This window comes from Ambystoma mexicanum, chromosome 5p, assembly GCF_040938575.1.
Source record: "Ambystoma mexicanum isolate Mex_15411 chromosome 5p, UKY_AmexF1_1, whole genome shotgun sequence".
Lineage (NCBI taxonomy): Eukaryota > Metazoa > Chordata > Amphibia > Caudata > Ambystomatidae > Ambystoma > Ambystoma mexicanum.
Window position 1 is genome coordinate 908,105,170 of NC_090930.1, and position 14,649 is coordinate 908,119,818.

Below are 14,649 nucleotides of genomic sequence, written 5' to 3' on the forward strand. Positions count from 1 at the left end.
AAGATATTTAAAATCACAAAACATCAGGACTTGATGCCAGCTATCCCATAGTTTCCCAACAACATCATCACCACAAGGATTGCCCACATAAGCCGTCGTTGGACCCTAACAAACCTACAGTCACACAATTTCAAACACACTTTCATTGGGAAAATACAAGAATAATGCATATGCTGTCAACTTCTAGATTGTGTTCAATGTAAGAACCTGCTCATGACTCATAGCATGGCGTAAGACCCACAAATCAAAAGTTCTCATTATGAGATACTCCAAGAAACAATACGGATGAAATCGCTTGAGATGCCTCTTATCTTTTTGGACATCTGTGCAACCTTTGACACCATTAGTCACAAACTAAGACAGAGACACCGGTTAAAGCAATGAAGAGGACACCAGAAATATATAGAAACTTCAACTACCGGGCCAGATCTAAAAAGAGGTTTTTCACATGTGGATAACAACAAATGGACTGAAGCTCAACTCTTCCAAAACCGAACTCATGCTTTGCAGTGCAACCCATCAAACACAATCAGTTTCCTGCTATTTCGTGTTGGGCCCAGGAGCTGCACCCTCCTCAACAATAAGGAACCTTGGAATAACAATGGATCTTAGCCTAAAGCTAGAATTACAAGTAGGATTGATTGTTAACTTCGCACACTATGACGCATACTACCATACCTTTATTTCATCCACAGGATCATGGCCGTGAAAGCGATGTTCCAACAAGACAAGAGCATGCCCCATAGCCTTTATTTAGGTCTCCCCAATTACATCATTGAAAAGTTACAAAGAGCACAAAGACGTGACAGCAAGACAGCTCCTTAGGATGCGAAGATTGAAGCACATCACTCCTGCACTTAAGATACTGTATTGGCTCCCCATAAAAAAAAAAAGATACACTTCAAAGATCTTTGCATGGACACAGCGCTTAACGTGGAAAGGGCACAGCTTACTTTCGAAGGCTCTAATTAATACTGCATGCCCACCAGGACTCTCAAATCAATTGATGCCAGTGTAGTCAGTGTCCCGGACTTTAAGAAAAAAAGACAAGGAGGATCGTCATTCTTTGTTAGATACCAATTCTTACAAATCACTACTGAAACATCTTTGTATGGAAGCAAACCAGCAGACATTCGGGAAACAATTAAAAACATGGCTTGTCAACTAAAGCAAATGGCATGCTTTTCTTTTCATAAGATTTATTTTGGTACAAGAATCCCCATAAAATCATCAAAATGCACAATAAAATCAATATCACTGTCACAAAACAAAAAATTACAAACCAAATCGAGCATCCAATCAGAAAACTCCAATGTTTCAAAAGAGATTAAACGGCTTTCATATAAGAGACAATCGAACATTAAGTGCTTTTTTCTAGTTACTAATGTTGATCTTAGAAAAGTCAATAACGTCCAAGAAATCAAAAGGAGTGTACGCAAGGAGAATAAAAAGCATTGCAGGTCTACATTGATGAAAGTTCAATGTTTGTGTAGTAAAGGTGCTATAGTACATTTACGAACACAGTGGCGCATTGGACAGAAACAGAACAGATGTAAAAGATCATCTGGACCACTATTACAGAAATTGCATATAACATTAGTTGGATCATTCGAAACTCAATTTCCCTTAACTGATTTTAAAAGAAATAAGTTAAAGCGGGCTCTGGTTATCCAACAATGCTCATTTAAAAGATTAGTGAATAACAGATTTTAAGGAGAATTCGTGGAGAGCAAAATACATTGGCGATTAGCAGTTTTACGTAATATAGCTTTCACGCCCCAGCTGTGGGGTCGGACATGGGGTTTAACGGGCCGCCAACCCGAGATTTGGTAAGTCTGTGCAAAGTATTTCCATTTTTTTTTTCATCTGACATGAGATGAGCTCTGCGTGAGCCCATTTCCTGTTGGAGAAAAGAAATGCTAAAAATTCCCTGCCACCATTGAAATGGTGTCCCTTTTTGGATGACTGGCCATGGAAAACGTTCCAAAATGGCTGCCGTCACACGAAAAGGGATCTAGACCCTTTCCAATTTCGACCAGATGGGAGGAGCATTGGTCGTGCAGGTAAATTTGGATGTGGAATTGGGGTTTTCTACCATGATGAGGCAACACTGAGACTCCCTGTTGCCTCCCCATGTTAGAAAAAAAAGGGAAAGGGCCTTGGGTGGCTGGAACAGCGGGTGGGGATTGTGTATTCAAGTCCACTGTTTCAGCCACCTGATTGGCTGAGCGCCCTTCTCCAGGTGCAAATTCTAATTCTTCTCTCTCTCAACACTCAGCCTCGCCCAGAGACTATTGTGGTTTATCTCAATCCTTATTAGTAACGCAGGTTTAGTAAGCAGTGAACCACAATTAATCATGTTTGCCAGGTTTTTGGCATGGGCCAACCAAGGAATAGCTAAAATATTTTTTTCAGAATTTAACAGCCAAGAAATAATTTGTTGAGCAGGAACAGCTTTAGAATTTCCCCAAATATGTAACCATAGACAGACAGGCTCCAATTTAAACTCATCCTCCAAATATTTAAGCCCAAATTCCTGATCAATGGCAAAGTTGGTAGCAGAAAATGGCAAGCCCAACAGTTGTTTTCAAAAACATATTTTTGTTAACTTGGAGCTGTGATAAATTACCGTATCCCGAGAGGCCCATACCAGATTTGCCAATGGAAATAGCTTTGGCATTATATATTTTTTATATAATCTCAATTGGAGAACATCTGTAAGATTTAGCAATTAATGAATTCCATGAATGGCCTACGTCATACAGTTCACTTGTTGGATAAAGTGATTTTTGCTGGATGACGAGGCGGTAAAGGCCATTCCTAAGTAATCAAAAGAGCAAGTTTAATATGATCCCATTAAAAAAGGAGGGAGAGGATCCATCCCACTTACACCAACAAGTGGGCTTGCAGATCATCACAGCAGATTTGGCCACGTTAACTTCTAGTACCAGTCCACTCAAGTTCAGAGGAAGTATTGATTACCCTTTGTAAAGCACTCAACGTCCTCGCTATCAGAACAGTGTCATCCACATAAGCATAAGCAAGAATGGGCACAGACAAGTTGCTGAAATGTGGAACGTCAGCTTGGCAAACTTCAGGTTTTGGCATAAGACTATTAATATATATAATATATGACCAGTTCACAAGGAGAGTGTCCATCCCACATTGGTCACCCAAGTGCTTGAATGCTACCCCCATCCCCAGTTGGTCACCCATGCGCTCGAATGCTCCCTCCACCCCATCGTTGGTTGTCCGTGAGCTTGACTACTCTCCCCACCCCCCGTTGGTCACCCGTGTGCTTGCATGCTCCTCCACCCCCCTGATGGTCGCCCATGTGCTTGAATGAACCCCTCAACCCCCTGTTGGTCGTCCGTGTGCTTGAATGCTCCCCCATCTGCTGCTGGTCGTCCTTGTGCTTAAATGCTCCCCCACCTCCCTGTTGGTTACCTGTGTGCTTGCATGCTGTCCCCACCACCCCTGTTGGTCGCCCTTGTGCTTGAATGCTGCCCCCATCCCTCAGTTTGGTCACCCATGTGCTTGAATGTTCCCCCCAGACCCCTGTTGGTCGCCTGTTTGCTTGAATGTTCCGCCCGTAACTGTGTGTTACTGCCTCCCGTAACTACAGACGGGTACCACATTTATGCCTGCTTTCTAATCTAATGTATTAGCTTCTACTGGCCACCATGCACCATGGGGCTGACACTATGCTTTTCCATATAGGCTCAACCATGCATTAATGCTCAGTTTCGTGGCTGGCAACATGCCCAAGGATCTTGACCTCGCAATTATGTGTAGCTTCCGCCTTGCAACATATGGATGGCACCAGGTCCCACCGACTATGAACTCGCATCTGCAACACACAGGTGGCACCACGTATTTGCCTACTTGATTTTACATTTACATCTGTGTGTAGTTGTCGCCATGCAATATATGGCTGGCACCATGTACTTGCTTACTGAGGACCATGTAAATGAATATAGCTGCCGCTGTGTAACTCTTGTTGGCACCACATATGCAGCTACTAATCATATATATACATTGTAAATAACCAAAGCGCTTTATGTAATATTACTGTAACCGTATTCTTAAGTCATAGCACCTTCATACCTCAGGGTTATGTTGTGCTTTACAAATGTTAAAATAAAAAATAAATAAAAAATACTTCCCAAGGGCGTGCCAAAGCAGGTACACATTAACTATCAAAGGCAATTTTAAGGTCCATAAGGGGGAGGTGGATCCTTTCCCTCTTCAAAAAGATTTAATTCACCATCACCAGGTACAAATTAAAAGATTGTTTATTGGCTCCTAATCCTTCCCTAAAATCCAGTTGAAAGTTTTAGACAATTTATTGTCTGCCCACCATTGCAATTTAGCCAAAATAACCCTACTAAAGATCTTAAACTGTGAATTAATCAAGGAAATGGGCCTGCAACAAAGAGATCTCTGGGACCCTTCTCATATATAAAGAAGATGACATCCAGTTTCCAATTATCCAGAAATTTCCCTTGCTCCTGGAATGTATTAAAGAAAATGGTGAGTAGAGGTTCCCAGAAATCCATACGATTTTTAAAAATGTCAACAGATCCAGGACAACGAGCCGCAGCTTGGGAGGTTAGGGCAGTAGGGCAGTTCTAACATCCTCCAGGGATACCTGCAAATTAATAGGACTTCCCTCCATCAAGGGGGTGCTTTGACGTCCCCAAAAAAATGTACCTTATACAAATGACCAAAATGGGAACCAACTTGGGATTCTCAAAATGGCTCGTGCTATTGGGATACAAAACAAGTTAATAAGAGTAACCCAATGATTCTCACCGCCTTCCATAGGCCTCAACCCTTAAAGCTTGCATGTGCCCAAATGTCCAAATCAACATAACCCTCAACAGAATGCGTGGAATCTTCTGAAACATGAGAAACACACTCCCAAGACCTCCCCAACACTCACCCTTCCCAGCTATGCATCCCTGCACACACAAACACAACAGCATGCCCACTCCTCACTAACAGGAGTATCGCAACCTGCTTTTTTAACAGATCCATTCACAGAGAGGCCAACATTATTGGCAGAAGAGCGCCTAACAAGACACCTTTACTTTCTTAGTTACATGGGAAATACGGAGTGAACTGGTGCCAGGCACTGCTACTTCAATTCTTCCTGCCAGCACGATAGTCTATTTGTTATGGTTTCTGCATAAAGTCATGATCACCTTTTTCTTCTATTCTACATGCCTTGGCCATGCATTTCTAAATACAGTGCTTGAGTCCAGTGTGTATACAGTATGCATTAAAATAAAACATGACCCACTGAGTCAGTCAAGCCACCGGTCGGCAAATACTAGCTGAGGTTCAGTTTACTGGAGCATCTATTCAAAAGTGTATGATATGAGATGCAGTATAAGATCTAACAGTTTTCTGTGCTATAAATATAATAATCTTAATTTGACTCTCATGCATCGCACAGCATATTCCCATACAATATAGTTAGTCTGCACAAACCCAGATTATTTTGCCCATTATCTTGATTGTTCTAGTTTTGGGGTATTCATGGTGGCCTTACCCCTCTGAGGACACCTTTCTCTTTGAACCACCCCATCCCAAAACTAGATTCAGCTTCTTTAAATTCCCCTCCCCCACTCGTCCACGCTAAACTGACCACAGAGAGCTCCAGTATTCAGGCTACAAAGGCCATAAAAGTATTATCTGCTGTGTTTAAACCCAGGTACTCTGCATTGCCGTTCCTGGAGTGACAAGCAAGGCCCTCAAGGTGTCCCCCTCACATAGTATGACACTATTTCAAACTGAAAAAATACGGAATTTGCATAATAGACATGCTCCTGTTGTGATCATGGTGTATGTAGCACAAGAGGCACAGAAGAGACTCCAGGTTACACTATTACTGTAGTTATGATCAACACAGAGTTTGGCAAAGACATGATCTGTTATGTTCTTTTGAAAACTAAGAATATTCAGAACCTTCAAAGAAGAAGGGTGTGCTCTTCATCTCCTGGGTGAAGTTGCTCTGATATACTGTGTGTTACCCACTTCTTACATTATTGCAAACCATCATATTTTGCATTGGGATTTGAAGAGTTTGATATGGTTGTACAGTTACGTGTGCTGTGTTTTAACCCCCATATATGAGTGTGTCATCCATTTTCAATTGCTACTGAACGAGTTCGATACTGTATGGGTACAGTACTGTGTAATGTGTTTTTCCCCCCCATTTGTGAGGGTGTCATTTGTTTCGATTTGCTATGAAAAGAGGTTAACACTGTACATGGGATTAGTACAGTGCGTAACACTCTTCTCAAATTTTCTTTGGAGCCAACACCTTGGCTGCCCCACTGGACATCATCTTGGAGGAGGTATCACAACTGGATAGAGTGAGAGAAATGTCAGAGACCAGACCAACTTGCCCGAGATCTCAGTAACTGGAAAGGGTACAAGAAGTGCACATTAAGCCAGTGAATAACACCACCATGTTGGCAACGTTGCAGGGGTCTGAAAACTATACAATCTCTGATGTAGCAGAGGATCAAAAAGTACAGGAATTAATCAATGAAACAAGGACTCCGTTACCCACAAAAAAGACCTGAACATGGCAGGCTGTTCATGCCCACTGTACTCTAGAATGAGTGGATCTGAACGGAACCATGAAGGTAGAGAACTTTGTATGAAATACATTGTCAACGTAGAATCCCAGCATGAAGAGTCAATGAACGCTTCCTGGCAATCCTATGTGATGAATCCAACTGAGTCCTCACAGAAACCCTGCCTAAAGTCTCCTCCCTGGTGGCCAGGGGAAGGCAGCTGCTACATGATCGTAACCCTGGTATTAGTAGGGAGGATCACCTGGGAGGAGAAAGGCCCCAAGGGGGTGGGAGGGCTCCATTGGGTGAGGGGCAGTAATTGTCTCCCTTGAAGGAAGAGATGTCAGTGTGCCAGCATGTGTTATGGCTTGTTGTCAGAGAGAGATTTCTTGTTCTAATGTTATTCACCCTGGGGTTGGTGAGGCTTAGTCTTAATCAGTCATTTATTAGACACAAAGCTCCCCCTCAAAGTTTTTTCACATTTGCAATGATAAGAACTCCTTTGATTTTAAAAGAATCATTGACTCCATTTAAAGGTCCTCCTGAAAACATGATTACTGATAGAAGTGATGTTAACTCATTAAAAAGTGATAAGAAGGAAAAATAAGCCAATTGTAACAATGCCCAAAGTGCTGGGACAAGGAATAGGAACCGGGACACACCAGACTGCAAGGTGCAGTTTGATCATTTCAATGACCCACACCTCAGGGGGACTAAGGTGTATAAAAAGCCCCCTCAGGTGCAAGCCATTAGTTGTTGTTTTGGTTGCAGTTGTTGCAGCAGAAGGAGCAGAGAGGGAAGTACTGTTCCTAACTCTACGTTGCAGCAGCAGCCGAGATTAAGGGCAGCAGAGATGCCCGAGCAACCACATACTAGAAAGTGGATGCTGGTTTCATGAGGGTCTCTGCACTCAAGCACTGTCTGCAGAGAATGCACACCGGGGAGCATTGTTATTGAAGGTGTTTCCCCCTGAAAATCTCATGTGCAGTGGCTGTTCTGTGGGAAGCATTAAACTTGAATGCTTTCCCCAAAGTAAAGTGTGCTCCGGTGCAGGCATGGGCCACTCTTTCCCCGACCAGCGCGGACTGCTGCGAGCAGGAGAAAGCTACTTACCTGGACTGGGAAGCAGAGGCAGCAGAAGTCACGAAGGCAGTGGATCGAGCGGACACGTATGGAGCACTGGGCGAGTTCACTGGTTGAATGTGAGCCTGGAATGCTCCCTGATCGCCCGCTATCCCGTGATTCTAATTTTGAATACTGAACTAACGTTAAGAGGCAGAAGAGGAGGATTGGGCCTAATTTTGCATATCAAAATAATGCTGATCAGCTAAAGTGACAGAATAAGAACATTGGGTTCAATAGACATTTCTTTTTAAAAATGTTTGTTATTGTTTATAGAATTTTCAGAAAGAAGAAAATTAACAATTAATCTAAAACACATCCAGGGTATAATAGCAACAGGTCCATTATATTATCAAATGCAAAAAAGGAAAAATACTTAATGAAGAAAAAAAATCTAAATGGGAAGAAAAAAAAGAAGAAAAGGGGTGCAGACTAACCATACAAGTCATTAAAATCAATACAAATGGCTGCATACTTGTCAAGTCGCTGTTTATACTTGAAGGGCACCTTCAACCCTGCCAGAAACGATCGATAAATCATCAACTGTAGTCTGGCATCACTCTTCCAATTCAAAAAAATATGCTTCTTAGCCACAACAAGAGCTCTATAAACCCAAGCTAGCTCACCAACAGACAAGCCAATATCAGCTGGAAATCAGCCCAAAATACACAATGTAGGCATGCAAGGAAGAGAAAGGCCCATCACAAGGTCCATACACTCGAGAACCTAACCACAGTATGACTGGATCTTCTGACAATACCAGAACATATGCAAGGTGGTACCTGAAATCCTTTTAAAATTCCAACATAACTCATCAAGTCTCAACCTACAGAACACAAACATTTTGGGGACCAGTAGATGTAATGATTGATCCTTTGCTGCTTGAAGCGCATATCTAAGTCGATCTTGAATCTGCATGGACCAGCACATACATGATACCATTGATACCACAGTTTCTCACCTTCATTTATTTTACTTATTTATTCTGCTCTCTATACTCCGCACTTTCCAATGTCTTCCCCCCTTCCATGCACTTTCCCACTTTTTCCCTTCCCCATGCACTTGCACATTCTCAATGTCACTGGAACTAGTAAGATTGTTTTTGTTTCTCTCTTGTTCCCCTCCCTTCGCCTGGTCGCGCTCTGAAACACAGGTGTACGAGCGCGATATAAATAAAATATATCATACCAATATCAGAGAGTTTGCAAGCTAGGTCTCGGTCCCAGCAGTCTCTGCAACATTAATACAGCAAGTTATATTCACAAGGAGCAAGTAGTTTATAGAGAAATGAAGCGAGGAGTGGCATATTCTTAGTAAAATACAGGACCATTGGCAAACCATGCAGACTAGCATTGGGGTGTGTGAACAGTACACCAAAAAGGTTCTGTAGGCTGAATAATGATTAAAATCAGACAATTTCGACTTGTATTTAAAGTGCAAGAACTCAGAATCAAGAAGAGAATAACCATCATGAACATGACCTATTTTCCAAATACCATCCCGTTGCCAGGAAACCCAAGAAATTCTAAAGATGATAGAAATCACCATTGCCTACGCCAAAAGAAGGCAATAGGAAAAGACCTTTGCAGCAACCAATAATGCCCCAACCCAAATACAGCAGGTAAGAAGATCAATTGTAGAACCTATTGTCACCAAGAGGAAGAGACAATAACTAAGAAAGACCCAAACAAGCATTGCCCAGATGCAAGAAGAGTGAGGGTGATTAAAAAAAAGCCATTATCAGTATTTAATTGATGGAACGGTGGTGAAGGAAGTGGGGCAGAAGAGCTACCCTCTTGATAATGAGTATTCAGGAAGAGAGGAGTGGAATCTGCATCGCAGGTGGCAATCCCAAGGGTGAACCTAGCAATATCAATGTTTTTTATGTTCACCCAGCACAAGTACCCCAGACTGAAGTTACTGTTTTTGATTTTGTTGAAATGAAAAGACTTTGTTGTAGCAGATGCAATACATTTCCTTCATATGCTTATTGTATGTATAAGTTTGAGGGACAGATTCCGTTTGTTAGAGTGTTTCCTTTAGTTATTTTGCGAGGCAGGGAAATTCTCTTAAGGATAGGGATAGTGAGGCAATTATCAAACCCTTTTAGGTTAATAAAATGGCATCTTATGGGAAATCTTCACAAAGTTGTGCGCCTCACATTTCCGGCTCCTCACACCCATGCATTGTGCCCAAGCTCACTTGCATGTCATTTGTTGTGGTGTTTGGACTACCATCTCCTCTACGTATTTATGAAAAGATTCCAGTGTCCCCATACACTACTGAGCACCATAGTTATCCAGGTAATTCCCTTTAACCCTGTGACCAGGTTGCTCCCAGTAATTGCATACCATCGCCCCTGCCCCATGGATCCAAGGAAGAAGAGCAGGTGAACCACTGCCCAAATACCCATTGCGAGCCATTACTCATAATCAGGGGTCTACAACTTTTGGCTTCCAGATGTTTTAGACTATAACCCCCATAATGTCTCACCATGGAACATGTTGGCTAGGGCCGATGAGAAACGTAGACCCAAAACATCCCGAAAGCCAAAGCTCACATACCCCTGATCGTGATAAGTTTACCGTTATTGCCTAAAAACACTCTCATGGTTACATTGTCTGCACAATGTTAAAACAACTGGTCACGTTTGAACAGTATTAATAATAGTGCCAAGAAAAAGGTCAAAAAAGCCAGTTTTGCTCTCTTAATTGGATCACAAGTCTTTCCTTTGTCCATGGAAGGTTCCTATGGGACAAAATAATAATAAACCAAAGAAAAGCTATACTGAAAGTATAAATAACTACCATACACGGGAGGAATCCCAAGGTAGGTCCTGAAACAAATATAGACCTATACTCAATTTAAATTGTACTGAATATGAAAACAATTTTCAATTTTATTCCACAGTTCATAACACATAATTGTTGGCATCAGCATAAACATATGCCTTTAATTCATATAAGTGTCATCCCTAAACATTCTATTCAAAAACATGCAAGCTATATTTCGATTAAATTTCATCCCTCAATTTCCAGTTGGTGCGTTGTTGCTTCTTCGATATTTTTAAGTTGAAGCTGCTCCCATATGCAGATTCTTTTCTGTGTGAGAAAAATAGGTCTCATAAATAAATATTTAGTGCATATTTGTAAGGCGCATATACAACAATGTCAAGGCGCTACAAGACAAAAAAGGGCAGGGGGGGGGGACAAGGGAGAAAGCTAACCATAAAGGTCCTACTAGCCTTATGACATTCGGATTGTGCAAGTGCAGTAACAAGAAGTGCAAGGGGAGGGTGCTAGGGGGGTGCCGGTCTGAGCAAAATGCGAAGTGCTAGGGTGGGAAGGGAACTGCAGGGTAAAAGAGGGGATGGTGCAAGTGGGGGAGGGGGATAGGTGAGTTGTAAGGGGAGGCCAGGAGTGCAAGGTCATGGATTGCATGGAGTGTGGGGGGTACAAACGTATTCTGATATGTATGCCAAAACATTATTCATATAACTTCCTGGTATGCCAAAGAAACACATGCAAGACATCATGACTTATGGTTATAGGAACATCAACTACGCATTTTATGTTTCTGAGATAACCCTTATTCAACATAAAATGCCAAGTGGCATTTCTCGTCTAATGTTTTTTGTTCATTCTCCCATTCTATTGATCCTATGTTAATGTCTTCAATGTATCAGCTTATATATAGACTAAGAAGACATTGTCAGTGCTAGTGTAGTGAGAAGAGCATATAGGCAAACAAATTGATTTGTATATACCCAAATGTTTTAACGCAGACTTTTTATTTCAATATAATCATGTTCTTCTATTGGTAAGAAAAGAAGCTTGTGATACCGACAATAGTATCGAATTAGCACTTCATAATCAAGAAAAGAGACTAGAGTACTGCAAACATTTCATATAGACGAAACATTGAATTATACAATAAGGTTCAAATCCATACCACACATCACATTCACAGTAAAATGTCATATGAAAAGTGGAATGACAAAATGTGATACAAACAATGAAACTTTAAAATAAAATGGTACGGGGCAATATAATGTGCCCCTATTCTTCGAATGTTCAAATAAGACCATGTTCCTGTGATGCTGTATGGGACATTCCTCAGGGGCTAACTGAACTGATTTGTCGTCCGTGATGGTAAACAGCAGATTCCAAAGTAAAAACAAAAATTGGAGGATCTGGTCCATAATCCGGTGGTACAAGAAATGCACGCAAGAGTAGCTACTTTAAAAGTTAGATCAGGGGTCTGCGACCTGTGGCTGTCAAGAGGATTTGGTCACTCCTTTGAAGTCTCACCATTGAAAGTGCAGTATACATCCCTTTTGGCAAATGGCAACTTTGCCGAATATTTTTTGCTGCATTTATTTTGTCTTTATTTCAACCATAGATTGTAAGTTGGGTTAGGCTATATATTGGCGTGTGGTGGAGTGTGGGCGGGGTAGGGTAAGCCAGGACTGCCCCCGCTGTTTGTGGTAAAAACAAACCGCACATTCGGCAACAAAAATAAATTAAGTGAACTTGCTATTCGGCTAAAAATAAATGCAGAGAAGATGGGAGTTGTATTCCAAAACATCTGGAGAATCAAAGGATTCAGAGACCTGCGTTAGATGTTAACCACAGCAAAAATAACAAAGTGCGTTCCTCAGCTCACATGACCCTGCATATTTCATAAACTTAAATAACCATGTTCATAAGGCTTTACAGACTAAGAATGTAATTTTGGGAATGGGACTGGAGAGGTGTTGAGGGGCTATCTTTACGTCAACAACTAATTACACATCACTTCAGATGAACCGGTTACCAAGCCCCTTTCAAGAACACCGGAAATCAGGAAGCCATAGGTAGAATGGTGTGGTTTGATGCTTCTTGTGCAACACCGTCTTGGGCAATGGCAGTTTTGATGCTACCACATTCAGATCATCATGTCATTCTGTAAGTGAAGTGCATTGTTCCATACTATAAAAACCCAACTCTCGACTCCCATTAACATATTCTGTATCTCAGACATCTTAACAGTTCAACTTCTATAGGGCATTGATACAATTACTGATTTTTTGCTGATCATGTACCACCACAAAGAAGCAGATCTTATTCTATAGAATGGATAAATGGTGGTGGGATTTAGCAGACAATGCAGAAATGTTTAGTAATTTTGGAACCATTGTTTGTCTTTTAATGACCAATCACTACATAGTGGTTCAATGATTTACTTCTCCACATTCCCTGTTGCCTCAGTGTGATGTGTTCTAAATGAACAAATCCATGTATGAAGTTGCCAAATGGCTTCATAACAGAGAAGGTTGGTGAGGAGTTATTTTGATATTTATTGAGGCTGGACCTAGATTCAGGAATCAACGGAGTAATTTACAAGTCATAGCATGAAGGACATGGTGAGGAAAGCAGAGATAAAAGGGAGCGGGAGCTAACAGAGATGGGGATGTGGGCAATTTGGCAGCAACAAATCTAGAAGAAACTAGGGAAGGAAATGTAGGAGAAGATCAACTAATCTCAGGTTAGGTTGAGAGTGGAGCATGTGAGGACCTACGTATTAGGGTGGAGACATTTCCTGAATGGGAGGGTCTTCAGCTCCTGCCTGAAATGTAGAAGCAAGGGGGAAAGTATGGTGTTGATGGGGATGTAGATAGAGAAGGTCTGTCTTCTGGGTCTTTCCTTCCTGCACCGGTGGATCTCTAGTCTGCACAGGACTTACTTCTGGTGGATTGTAGGCTCAGATGCTGAGGTTTGGTCTTCATGATGTGAGGTCAGGGTGTTCGGTGTACTTGATCAGCTGTACAAATTCAGTCTTGGAGAAGTTGAGCTTCAAGTAAGCCCTGGGCATGCAGGGCCTGATCAATGCAAAGCACTCCTTGAGAGTGTGGATGTCTTCGATGTTAGACATCTTGAGGTAGAGTGGTTTGTCATCCGTGCATTGGTGGATGTTGTTCTTTTGTGGAGCCAGGAAAGTTTGAAGTGGTTCCATGCCAACGTTGAAGATCACAGGGAGAAAATGGATCCTTGTGGGATTCCACAGATGATAGGTAAAGTTATTGATCTGGCGTAATGCATTTGAATTAATTAGTGGCAGTTAGCAGAATTTTAACCAGCTGCAGACAATCTTGCAGATCCCCTTGCGGAAATGTAGAATATCAGCAAATTTCTGCCGTTCTACTGTGTTGAATGCTATTGAGAGGTGAAGGGGAATCAGGAGACAATGATGGCCAACATCGAAGATGTTAAGGTAATCAGTCATCTGGGTCAGAAGGCAGATTGCTAGGACTGAAAACGGTTGCTGTCTTCGATGTCCTAGGGGAATTGTGCAGCTAATGCTTTCTCAAGGTTCTGATGGAAGATGAAAGATGGGTAATGGAGTGGTAGTTCCTGAAATCATTAGGGTCCAGTGCTGCTTTTTGAGAAGGTGGAGAAGTTTCACATTCTTGTGGGTAAGGTGCAGTGAGTGAGGGAGGTATTCATGTTAGTTAAGGCACTTTTTCTCAATGCCATAAATATCTTTGTAATGTTAGTTACCAGTAAACGACCGGCAGTGGTTTTTGGATTTAAAAGAGTGCCTTCTCTTTTACAAGTTTCAGCATGTTTGATCAGCAAGGCTGTTGCTGTGGAAATGCCACAATAGGCATGCATTTGCTGTACAAACCAGTGGTTGCTTTTCTTCTTGCTGCAAATGTAAGGAGAAAAATGAAATGTCACTAGAAACATTGATTTTCAAACTTTAGCCACAGTCTACATGGATATAAGGCTGTTGCGACCTGTAGGTTGATGCCAGCATCTAGATGGATCCTGAATGGCAATAGCAGGTCAAAGGAAATGTGCTCCCCCCTAGTCGCGCCGCTGCCCATGTTCTGGACCCGACATCAGTGAAAGTACAAGGAAATGTAAAACTGTGTGCTGAGAGCACTCTCCTAAAT

At 41.8% G+C, this 14,649-nt stretch overlaps 1 long non-coding RNA gene across 2 annotated transcripts in view; it reads right to left on the minus strand.

The window, feature by feature from the left end:
* Positions 1 to 10,622: 10,622 nt before the first annotated feature.
* LOC138481724 (uncharacterized) overlaps positions 10,623 to 14,649 on the minus strand; it is a 389,601-nt gene continuing 385,574 nt past the window's right edge. For both annotated transcript variants that reach the window (XR_011274359.1, XR_011274358.1), the window contains exon 3: positions 10,623 to 10,813. This is a non-coding gene — a long non-coding RNA (uncharacterized lncRNA). The remainder of the gene's footprint in view (positions 10,814 to 14,649) is intronic.